The sequence below is a fragment of the Aquarana catesbeiana genome, linkage group LG13, assembly GCF_042186555.1.
Source record: "Aquarana catesbeiana isolate 2022-GZ linkage group LG13, ASM4218655v1, whole genome shotgun sequence".
Taxonomy (NCBI): Eukaryota; Metazoa; Chordata; class Amphibia; order Anura; family Ranidae; genus Aquarana; species Aquarana catesbeiana.
This window is the reverse complement of record NC_133336.1, coordinates 161,548,262-161,559,793: the sequence shown is the minus strand read 5'-3', so window position 1 is coordinate 161,559,793 and position 11,532 is coordinate 161,548,262. Positions and strand designations below refer to the sequence as shown.

At 41.2% G+C, this 11,532-nt stretch overlaps 1 protein-coding gene across 1 annotated transcript in view; it reads left to right on the top strand.

Annotated features, from left to right (window-relative positions):
* Window positions 1-260: 260 nt before the first annotated feature.
* The window catches only part of FUT8 (fucosyltransferase 8), a gene marked incomplete in the record, with an annotated part of 204,138 nt that continues 192,866 nt past the window's right edge, over window positions 261-11,532 (top strand). The window contains 2 exon segments of the mRNA XM_073608564.1: window positions 261-391; window positions 10,493-10,603.

Below are 11,532 nucleotides of genomic sequence, written 5' to 3'. Positions count from 1 at the left end.
TTGCTTGACCTGAATAAATTCAATATTTTTTCTAAGATTTCAATCCTATGCCAACTATCATTATCTGTATAACGCTGATATTAGGCGCTGCTATTATGTAATGATCCCATTTCTATAGAATGGGTGTGTGTAAAAACATTACATTGTAATGATTTCTTGGTGACTACTAAGTGAGGCAAAGGGGTTAATAGTTTAGTCCTCCTCCCACACTGTAAATGGGCGTCCACTGAGCTGTTATCTCAACTTCAGAATGTGTTCAGGTACTTTTAGCAGTTGTATATAATCAGCAATAAAGGGAAGAAAACTGCGAGTGGTCTTGCGTTCTTTGTGGATGGGATTGTTGCTTATGGAAGTGGTGAGCAGGTGGTTCGGATTGCACAAACTGTAGATGGTAAAGATCTTTTGTATTCGCTGAATTTAGAATTTCATAGGCATTTTCCTTGAAAACATTGATTTTCAGACGAGCCTCCCTCAAATACATTGTAAGTGTCCTACAATCTTTCTTTATGTTGCTATCCATGTCTCTCCTAATAATGCTAATTTGGTCTGCTCCATCAAACATCTTAGATCTGTTTTTTAATTTTACAACAAATGCGAGGACACAATTTCTTTGTGCAGATGTTCTCCCTGCCTCTAATCTTACCTCTAAAATGAGTTTATATTCTGTTGGTTACGTTATTCTAATCTAGGGCTGCAAGTAACGATTTTTTTTTTTTTTTGTTTCGATTAATTGCATAATAACTTTTTAAAAAAAGAAAGTGTGGTGTATAATTTAGTTTACATGTAAAGTATATTAAAAAAAAGGCAATTTTATTCTTAAATATTGATATGCAGTGGTAAATATAAATTAAGCAACTATGGTTGGAGCAGAATTTTAAAGTAGTACTAAAAGCCGAGACTTTTTTTTTTTTTTTTTTTTTTTCATGGATATAATCATTTTAAAAGGAGAAGTCCAGCCAAAGCTCATTTGGCTGGGCTTCACCTATGGATCACAGGAGTGCAATTCGTTTTGCACTCCTGTGACCCGTTTTCAGCAGAGAGCACCCAGCTCAGCCTCTCAGTGAGCCACTGAGAGCCTGAGATGGTTGCTCCCCGCCCCTCCACAGCTCAGTGACTGACAGTCTACAGCTGTCTGCTCCATGGAGCTCTGAAACCCGAGTGATCGGCAGTGTTCGATCGCTCAGTTCTCAGTGTGGAGGTGGCGGGGGACAGATGCAGCATCGGACCAATGCTGCATCCACTTAGGGTAAGTATGATTGGGGGGAAAAAAATTCTTTACTTTTTTTTTAAATATAATGCTGGTAAACTTTTTTACTTTAAATGTAACTGTAATGCCTTTTATTACCTCCAGTCTATGAGCCACCACCTTCTCTGGGTTCAGATGCTGATCTTCCCTGCACAGAGTCTTTTAAAGTAATTTTTTTTTTTAAACAAACATGTTATACTTGCCTGCTCTGTGTAATGGTTTTGCACAGAGCAGCCCTGATTCTCCTCTTCTGGTGTCCCCCACCAGCACTTCTGGCTCCTCCTGCCTTCATAGTGCCCCAATAGCAAAGTAAAAAACTTCTGCCCTTAGAACCACTCGCACCCAGGACTACATGTCCCTTGAGGCATTGCTCCTCACACATTCACAAGTTCTCAGGCACTTACCGACATGTATGGAGGGTGTGGTGCACTGTATTTCCTGATAAGTAATTAAATAGTGCATTCAGCATGCAGGCCAACTAATCGTCTGGCCGATTAATCGATTATGAAAATAGTTGACAACTATTTTCATAATCGATTAATTGTCGATTAATCGATTAGTTGTTTCGGCCCTATTCTAATCCCACCTGGCAGTTCCTTATGAATCACAAGAAGCGTCCATGTTGACCTGTGCTGATTGCTATGAGGGTCCAACTTTTCCACTGCTTTTTTTTTTTTATTTTTTATTTGTTTAATACATATTTTAATTACAACTCCACTTTTTGTTCTTTAGTGTTTTACAGTTAAATTTTCACTTTTTTTTTTTTTTAACCACTTGCTTACTGGGCACTTAAACCCCCTTCCTGCCCAGACCAATTTTCAGCTTTCAGTGCTCTCACACTTTGAATGACAATTGCACGGTCATGCAGTGCTGTACCCAAATTAAAATTATCTTTTTTTTTTCACAGAAATAGAGCTTTCTTTTGGTGGTATTTATTCACTGTTGGGTTTTGTATTTTTTGCTAAAAAAAAAATTTTTTTTTTTTTTGAAAACCAGTAATTTTTTCTCTTTCATTGATCTGCACCAATGGACTGCACAGATGAGGCAGCTGCAGCTTTCTGTGTGAGGGACCGATGTCCCTCCGACAGAAGCTGTTTTTTTTTTCCCCCTCACGCCTACAGGTAAAAAAAAAAACGGTTACTGATCTTCTGTTTTAAATCACGTGACCAGCTGTCATTGGCTGACAGCTGATCACGTGGTAAGGGGCCGGGATTACTCCGATCTGTGATCAGCTGAGTTTCATATTGACGCCCTCCTGGCAATTACGACCCGCGCTGTAGCCATCGTTCGGCTATAGCACGGGCAGGAGGTGGTTAAACACCCTTTTTGTTTGAGCTTCAGTTTCAGGTGTAGTTGTGTGTGTTTCTGTAACACTTACTTAGTTTATGTTTTACACTAGCTACTTTTTTCATCCTTTTCTAACAATTGACTTGGCTCTGTTGCTTACAATTTTTTTTCTGTACAATCCCTGTGCTCATTGTGTTCTTTCTTTCTTTCTTTCTTTCTTTCTTTCTTTCTTTCTTTCTTTCTTTCTTTCTTTCTTTCTTTCTTTCTTTCTTTCTTTCTTTTTTTTTTTTTTTTTTTTTTTTTTTTTTTTTTAGGGTGCTTTCTGCCTGTATCTAGCTCCTTTCTCTCGCTCACTGCAAAGTGATTACAAGTTTAGTGGCTTTGTTTAGCTGAGGGAGCTGGCAAGCTCCCATTGCTTTAATTGGGGCTGACTCCCGCAGCTAATTGCAGGAACCCCTACTGGGGATCTCGCGTATAATCGCAGTGCGGGTTTGTTCCCAGGTGTGAATATTACCAAAATGTTTTTTTTTTTATTTTTAAATCACTTGTTATATATAAGTACATTCATGTACTTGTTTCTTTAGCGTAACATTTTTTAAATCATTTTTATTTTCCCTGCATTTTTTTTCTTTGCATTGCCTAATTTACACTACATTACCTCTGTCTATTTAAAAAAAGTAAAAAATAAACCTGTAGTCCTCTACTGTAGAATTATCTTGTGTCATTTTTCTATATTCTATGCCATTTCTGTAGCATTGTTCTGAGAAATCTATAATATTGTAGACAATACAGTTCTTACAAATATCAGTTTTATTCTGACTTTAGTTTTAGGTATTTTATCACATAAACTTGACATACATGAAACACTTTGCCACAACTACATTTTTTAACATTTCTTTTTTTTCTCTTGATTTTGCAGTGAGGTCTAATAGTAAGCTGACAATTAAAAATTATAAAAATGCACTTTCGGGAGTCTCTGTAAAATTGTTACCTTTTTAAAGCAATTGTCTGTTTCCTACAGTTGGATTTCTATTACATAAAATTGTTGAATGAAGTCATAGATTTCAAACAACAAGCAGTTCTCCTGTCAGTTGGAACCATGTGTCCCCAATTTACACAAAATATGCTTAAAGTGTTTTGTAAAGGCTCAAGATTTTTTTTACCATTATGTATTCTATGCATAATGCTAAAAAACCTGTGTGCAGCCCTCACTCCCCTCACTCCCCTCAATACCTACCTGAGCCCCATCCAGATCCAGTGATCTGCATGAGAGCCTTGGCTTTCCCGGGTCTCTCCCTCCTCATTGGCTGAGACAGCAGTGGGATCCATTGGGTCCCGCTACTGTCATTCACAGCCAGTGAGCCAGTTGGGAGAGAGCAGGGGACGAGGCCGAGCCCTGACTGTGTGTGACTGGACACACCGAGCAGCGGCTTGGTAGCCCCCATAGCAAGCTGCTTCTGTGGGGGCACGTGGGAGGGGCAAGGAGTGCTGGAGTGGCACCCCAGAAGAGAAAAATCTGGGATTCTCTGTGCAAGACATTTGAACAGAGCAGGCAAGTATAACATGTTTGCCCTATTCCATATCTATGAATTTACAGGTAAATGTACATACATTTGACTACTACTAACCTAAAGATGAGTAATAGATCAGATTCAACTACGTTTCCTGAATTCAGTGCCCAGTAATCATTGTGATGTCTAAGTATTTATCTACAAATTTAAAGTCTAAAGGATAGAATGTTTAGAAAATGCCTCATCCTGAAAGTGCAATGGAATGCACATATTCTTTAGTAAAATTGGTTTCACGCGGGCGGTCTTCTTAATGCGTATGCGCCTGCTCAGTGGGGAATCTGTCCGCTGATCCCCGCTGAGCAGGCGAATGACAGGTCCGTGTCTGCTCCGCTACATAGAGCGGACATGGGCACAGCGCCGCTGTTCTCTATGGGGCTGGTAGAAATGGACCGCCTATCTGTTTCCATCTGTCTGTCATCCGATCCAATCTGCCAGACGGATAGGGAATGGATCCTCCATTTGTCTTTGGCAGACAGGATCTGATCGGGTCTAATATCGGCGGGTGTCCGTGGACACATGTCCAGTGATATCCGCTGGTCCTATCAGGTCTGCCTGAAAAGCTGAAAGGCGTACCTGTTAAGAACACCGTGTGAAACCAGCCTTGGGGAATAATGCATCAGTGAAATTAAGGCCTCGTGTACACCTAATCTAAAAAATACGCCACTTTTACAGGCATTCATTTATTTCAATTGCCAGAATAAATTAATTTATTATAAAAATAATTAAGGCTTGACCCACATAAATGCATTTGCAAAGCATGGTTTTAGGCACATTTTTAACTGCTTTTCTCCGGTCGGTACAAAAGGCGTTCAGAGGAGCTGGGCCAACACCCTGTGTGCATAAGGCCTAAGGTGTATTTATCTTGAAAACACAAATGATGTGATATGATGAGGAAAGGTAGAGTGAGGGAGGAGATGGGAAGGAAGTGGAAGACCGGGAAGAAAGGCAGGGAAGGTAGTATGAAGGAATTTTGGAAGAGGTGACTGCAGGGACTGGGGTTTTCTCTACATCCCATAGACAAAATAATTCATCCAACCATCTGCCAGAATCTACAAAAGTGAAAATGCTATTGCAACAAGCCAAGACTTCACTGTTCCGGAAGCTATTAGAGACAAACAAAGGTAAACCATATGGGAGCATATTGGTCAGGCTTTAGGGGTGCCAACAGAGGCCTACAGTTGTGCCATTTACATTGTGCCTTTTTGCATAATGCAATGCAATTCATTGTAATATACCGGGGCCCCCTGTCTGCATGGACCGCGTGCAGACAGGGGGCCCCGGTATATTACAAGGATTAATGGTCTGTGTGATCGTAAGTTAGACTTTGCCTTTAACCGCATGTCTTGATAAAATGCAGAACAATACATGAGATCTCTGTAAACAATTTATCCTTCAATTTCTAACAGAGCAAATATTTGTAATGCTAACTTAACAATGATCTCTAAACCTACTAAAGAGCCGCAGGAAAAATTTGCCAGCAAATTGCATCTTCATAAGGAAGCCTTCAAAGCTTTTCACGGTTGTACAGGCTCCTCTCCTATCCTGAACTTGTTTACTCTAATAGCTCACCAAGCGGTAACCGGTAGATTAAATAAATAGTAAATGCCCCTGTAAAACAAATAAATGGCTGTATGAAAAGTAATATGTTGTTGTTAAGGGAAATCTTAGTATCCAACATAAGCCTTTAAAACCATTCGTAGATTTAATAAGATTTATCTAGTGGCGGAATAATCTGTTTTATAAAATTTTCATTCCTACAAAGCTTTCTGAATGACTTAATTTGGAACAACAAACTATGAAAGAGGATTTATGCCAACTTTTAAAATTCAGGTCTAAGTGAATAATTTAATGTTCTTGGATGCCTCCTAAAAATACTGAATTGTGTTTTTAAATTCACTCAAAGATCAACTCCGCTGATTAACTGAGCTATACTTGCCTCTCTTCCAGTCACTTTACCAGCTCTCAAACCAGCGCCCACATCTTTAGCTGATCTGGATTCAGCATCTTGGCTTCTTGATTTTCTCCTCTCTACTAAACAAATTCCTTCTTGCTTTCAAATTTTTTCCTTAGCCAAAGTTTCACTTTGAAGCAGTACTAAAGTGTCATGTTTTTCTGTAATAATTAAATCTGAATAGGGCAGCTTAGCAGAGGACACGAAGGGCTCATTTACACTTGCTTCGGCTTCAACACACATTAACGCCTAGTTTACACTTGCTTCAAAACAAGACTTTGGACAGGCATTGTTAAAGCTCTCTGACGCTAGTCAAAGCTCCTGTTACTAACTAAAATGGTTTGCTTACAGTCCTGTTTACACCTTGCTTTTGCTTTGCTTTGCTGCGGGTTCGCTTCAAAAATTAGTTGCTTTAGTGGTGTTTCAAAGTGTCTTCAAAGCCTTCATAGAAGTCTATCGCAAAGCTTGCTTGAAGCACCTGCAGCTTTTGAGAGGCTTTAATTCTGCTTTTTGCTTTGCTTTGTTTTTCAGAAATTGCAGTTATGAGATATCCACACACACAGGACATCTACCAAGCTTCAAAAGAGCTTCACTGAAGCATCACCAAAGCTTCATCGAAGCAGCACTGAAGCATCAAAAACACATCATAAAAGCATGTTGAAGCGGTAGGCGCTTTAATGTGTGTCGAAGCTGAAGCAAGTGTAAATGACCCCTAAATGTTTTCTTCTGAAAAAGGCTAGAAATCTTTAAAATTCAGCTTAGTGTCATACTGCAGGCTCCAGCCGTGTGCCACGTCCTTGAAACTTTTAGACAGAGATCATGTCACATTTCTCATTTTTCCTAGCGCCACTGCTCAGGCACCCAACTAGTCATCTCTGGCTCCATTTACATGTCGGCGCAGGCAGTCTGCTAACCTAGGCTTGTGGTTTCTCTAGCTGGAGTGTGCACACGAGGCAGGACAAGGTGGCTCCATAGCAATTTGCAAGATAAGATGGCCACCCATGAAGGGAAAACTTAGGGCAACGATTTTCAGAGCTGCTGTATTAAGATAGCAAAGCAAAGGAGACACGGTGGCAAACAAGATAAGTAGCTGTTGGAATTGCTTATTAAATATTTCAGTCTTAACACTTTAACCGGTTCCCAACCGGCGCACGCCGATGTACATCGGCAGAATGGCATGGCTGGGCAAATGGGCGTACCTGTACGTCCATTTGAATTCCCCGCCATGCCATTGCGGCCGGGAGCTCCGTGAGTCGGGTCGCAGGTCCCGCGGACTCGATCGCCACAGGGATACCAGCGACCGCCTCACGGAGAGGACGAACGGGGAGATGCTGATGTAAACAGCATCTCCCCGTTCTGCCTAGTGACAAGTGTCACTCGATCTCTGCTCCCTGTCACCACCCCATCCCCCTGACAGTTAGAAATCACTCCCCTAGGACACACTTAACCCCTCCCCGCCCCCTAGTGGTTAACCCCTTCACTGCCAGTGTCATTTACACAGTAATCAATGCATTTTTAATTGCACTGATCGCTGTATAAATGACAATGGTCCCAAAAATGTGTCAAAAATGTCCGACATGTCCGCCACGTCGCAGTCACAATAAAAATCGCTGATCGCTGCCATTACTAGTAAAAAAAATGTTTTTAATAAAAATGCTATAAAACTATCCCCTATTTAGTAAATGCTATAACTTTTGCGCAAACCAATCGATCAACGCTTATTGCGATTTTTTTTTTTTTTTTTTTTTTTTTTTTTACCAAAAATATGTAGAAGGATACGATCGGCCTAAACCGAGGAAAAAAAAAATTTTATATATATTTTTGGGGGATATTTATTAAACAAAAATGTAAAAAATAATGCGTTTTTTTTTTCGAAATTGTCGCTCTTATATTGTTTATAGCGCAAAAAATAAGAGGCGATCAAATACCACCAAAAGAAAGCTCTATTTGTGGGAAAAATGGATGTCAATTTTGTTTGGGAGCCACGTCACACGACCGCGCAATTGTCAGTTAAAGCGACGCAGTGCCGAATCGCAGAAAACGCTCTGGTCAGGAAGGGGGTAAAATCTTCCGGGGCTGAAGCGGTTAAAGGGTTTCTAACCCTACATTATTTTTTGCCAGCCCCTCTCTTTTAAGCTTCCATCCTGCGATGTGTCATTGTTTATTAGAAACAAAGCCACTAAAATATATATGTTTTTATTTATTTATTTTTTTGTGACGTATCTTTAGCCTATTGAAATGCATTGAAAACATGCCAAAAATGCACCAGTGTTGCATTTTTGATGCACTTTTTTCTGCGGCTATTATCTGTACTTTTTTCTATTTTTTCTAAACTGAACAGACTGATGACATTTGGTAAATCGATCACAAGCCCATGCAGGGTGATGGTAGTGAGGCACTGTGATTCATGGGTTCCATAGTTGACTCTGCTGAGCCTGATGGAGTGAATGGCTGTGTCTAACCCTGGAGCTCCTGGGGGTGGGTGGTGAGCCAAATGGATGCCAGATGGGTGGCCGGTGCACATGGAAATGACAGATGCCATCAGGGCTTGTCACCGCCGGCCAGGGAAAATGGCAGGAGCGGGCGGATGTGCTCCACTATTGGGACAGTACTGTGTGGGCATCCAACGAAGACGTCTATCGATCCAGAAATATCAGTTCCGGTATCAGGAGCATTTGGGCAAGTAACGATCTCAGCGCCGTCATAGCAACTGTAGGCACCTGGCCATAACAGCTTACGGCTTCACGGCTGGGTGCGAGTTGGGCTGCGCTCTATTGGCCTGCCAATCTTCTGGGACCTGTGTTGTGTCCCAGAAGATCACTGGCAGGGAGAGGCCATCTAGGGCGAGAGGATTAGTTGCCTAGGCAGCCGAGAACAGGAAGGAGGAAGTGGGACAAAGTCCCACTAAAAAGAGGGTACACACTCCCCTCCCAAAAAAAGACATGGCAAATGTGACATGTCAGGGTGCGAGGAGTACTTAAAGCGGAAGTTCCACTTTTGGGTTGAACTCCGCTTTAAGGCAGCCCATTCATGTAAATTGTTTGATTACAGACTAGAAAAAGGTGGGTTATCCATAATATCGCCAGAATGTGTGTGTAACCTCTATGGGGAGATCTCTTCACTTCTGTTGAATGTACTGGTGCCACCGGGGACCAGAAGTAAGTTCAAATCTCTCCAGTGGGGACACAGCAATATCAACCTGGTAGACTGGTAGATGTAACTTGGCCACACACAATCCAAAGTTAAAAATTTATGTTTTCTATATAGGCTGTTATTTTAAAAGTTGTCTGAGTCTCAACAACCATCTGCTAACTGAATTCAGTAGCAGTGTTTCTCATCCTTTTTTCAGTCAAGGCACCCTTTTTAAATGATAGGGGGTATAGGGTGTAGCGCTTTAGCAGATGGTGGTAATAAACAAAGAGTTCATCAATAAATGTAAAATTTAGATATAAGTGAAATAAAGTTTATCAAAGATATTCAATATGCTAAGGAAAGAGCCGTCACCAACACCCGAATAAACTGACTCTTACCGCCAGTGCATGGGATATGCACATTGAACAGAGGTAAAGTTGAACAAGTCCACGTTTACTCCTAGACTCCAAACGATCCACTAAGTGTCTGCAAGAGGCCCCTCTTCTTCTACTGACCCACCAGGTGTAATCAACACAATCTTGGCAAGACCTTTAAAAAATGTGCTCCAATGGTATAGCATGGAAGAAACACTCTCATTGCACAGACATCCAACAAAAGATTAATTTTATTCTAAAAAAAGCTGCGTCTAAAACTCACATGTAGTGAATGAAATACAAGCATAAGGAAAGCGTCCCGCGCTTCCTACCGAAAAAAGGTGGCCACTCCTCCGTCCACTCCACTACGTCACTCGTCCCTTACTTAACCCGACGTTTCGTCAAACGTGCATCTTCAGGTCATTGATTGTTAGGACACCAGTGGCAGCAAGGTTGTAATGGTGCACAACGAAAACCTATGACTTTGTGTAACATAAAAGCAGGGATCCACCTGCTGGCTTGTATAAAAATTTTGGGGAATTTTTGGGCATTTTCCCAAGGCACCCCTCAAAGAAACCTGAAGGCGCCCTGGTTGAAAGGCTACAGTACAGGTTTAAATGTGTTTAGTGGCTTTAATGCAGAAATAAGCACCAGAAAATTTATCTCGAATCTGCGGTTCTACCACAAAGCCAAGCAGGTTTCTGCAAGGGGTTCTTGGAAACGTAGAATACGATCAACTGAACAGAGTTTGACTTGGGCATGTTTGGATTGATCAATGGTTATCATTTTGCATTTTACAGATTGTTTTTCGCTTATTGCCTGAAGTTGCTTTTCAAGGTAGAAATGAATACTTGGTCAGGCCTCTGGGACATGCTTGATCATCATAATTACAGCTTGTAAAAAGGAACATTTTATTTTTCATGTATCACAGGCACAAAGGGAAGATACAACACAGCTGCTTTATATTGCATAATCCTCTCAAGTGTATTTCATCCATTGAAAACTTGAAGTGGGAGCTACACTGAGGCACGTCAGCATCCTGGTAGGTAAGGTTTCTTTGTTTGTCTGGTATGTCAGGGTTTTTTTTATTTTTTTTTTTTGGCTTGTGGGGCGATATAATATACTTCAAGCCTCAATATTTGTTTCTGTGAATATCAGAAAATATTTTGGTGTTTGTTTTATGAAGACAGTAAGTCACATTGCAAATTGGCTCGAACACTTACATGCGTGGACCCCAGCGGGAGGGTCCTGGTGATTAGTTGCGGTAGGCCGCCCCCCTTGAAAGCAATTGGGCTGCCAGCTCCTGCAGTAAATGCAGTAATCACCTGTGAATGATCAGCCCCCGGATGCAGACAGTCTGCCTCCCTATGCCGGGTAATTGTATCAGGGTGGATTTGGTATAAATCACTAGTAAAAAGGCTTTATTTAAATAATGTTGATTTTTAAATCACAATTTTTAAAGAGCAACTGTCATCTCTGTTCAGCAGTGGCTCCTCCTCTGACCCGCTGTTGACTTACCGACAGTCCCATTCATTTTAATGGAATGGCTGGTAATGCGGCAGTGACACAACAAGGTGAGGGATGGAGTGGATGCCCGCTAACAGCGCTGCCATGATGGATCTGGAATGACAGGTGCTATTGAAATGTAAGGACTCGTTCTTGCTGGTAGTTAGAATCTTAAATATTTGCACACAAAATGAAGGTTTCCTGTTTAGAATAATAAGCTCTCAGGTTAGTAAAACCGCGCTATCAGAACCGATTTAATCATACAGTTTGTAGTGTACATAGATTTTCAAAACAATGGGATAAAGCAGGGATATGCAATTAGCGGACCTCCAGCTGTTGCAAAACTACAAGTCCCATCATGCCTCTGCCTCTTCCTGTCATGCTTGTGGCTGTCGGAGTCTTGCTATGCCTCATGAGATTTGTAGTTCTGCAACAGCTGGAGGTCCACTAATTGCATATCCCTGG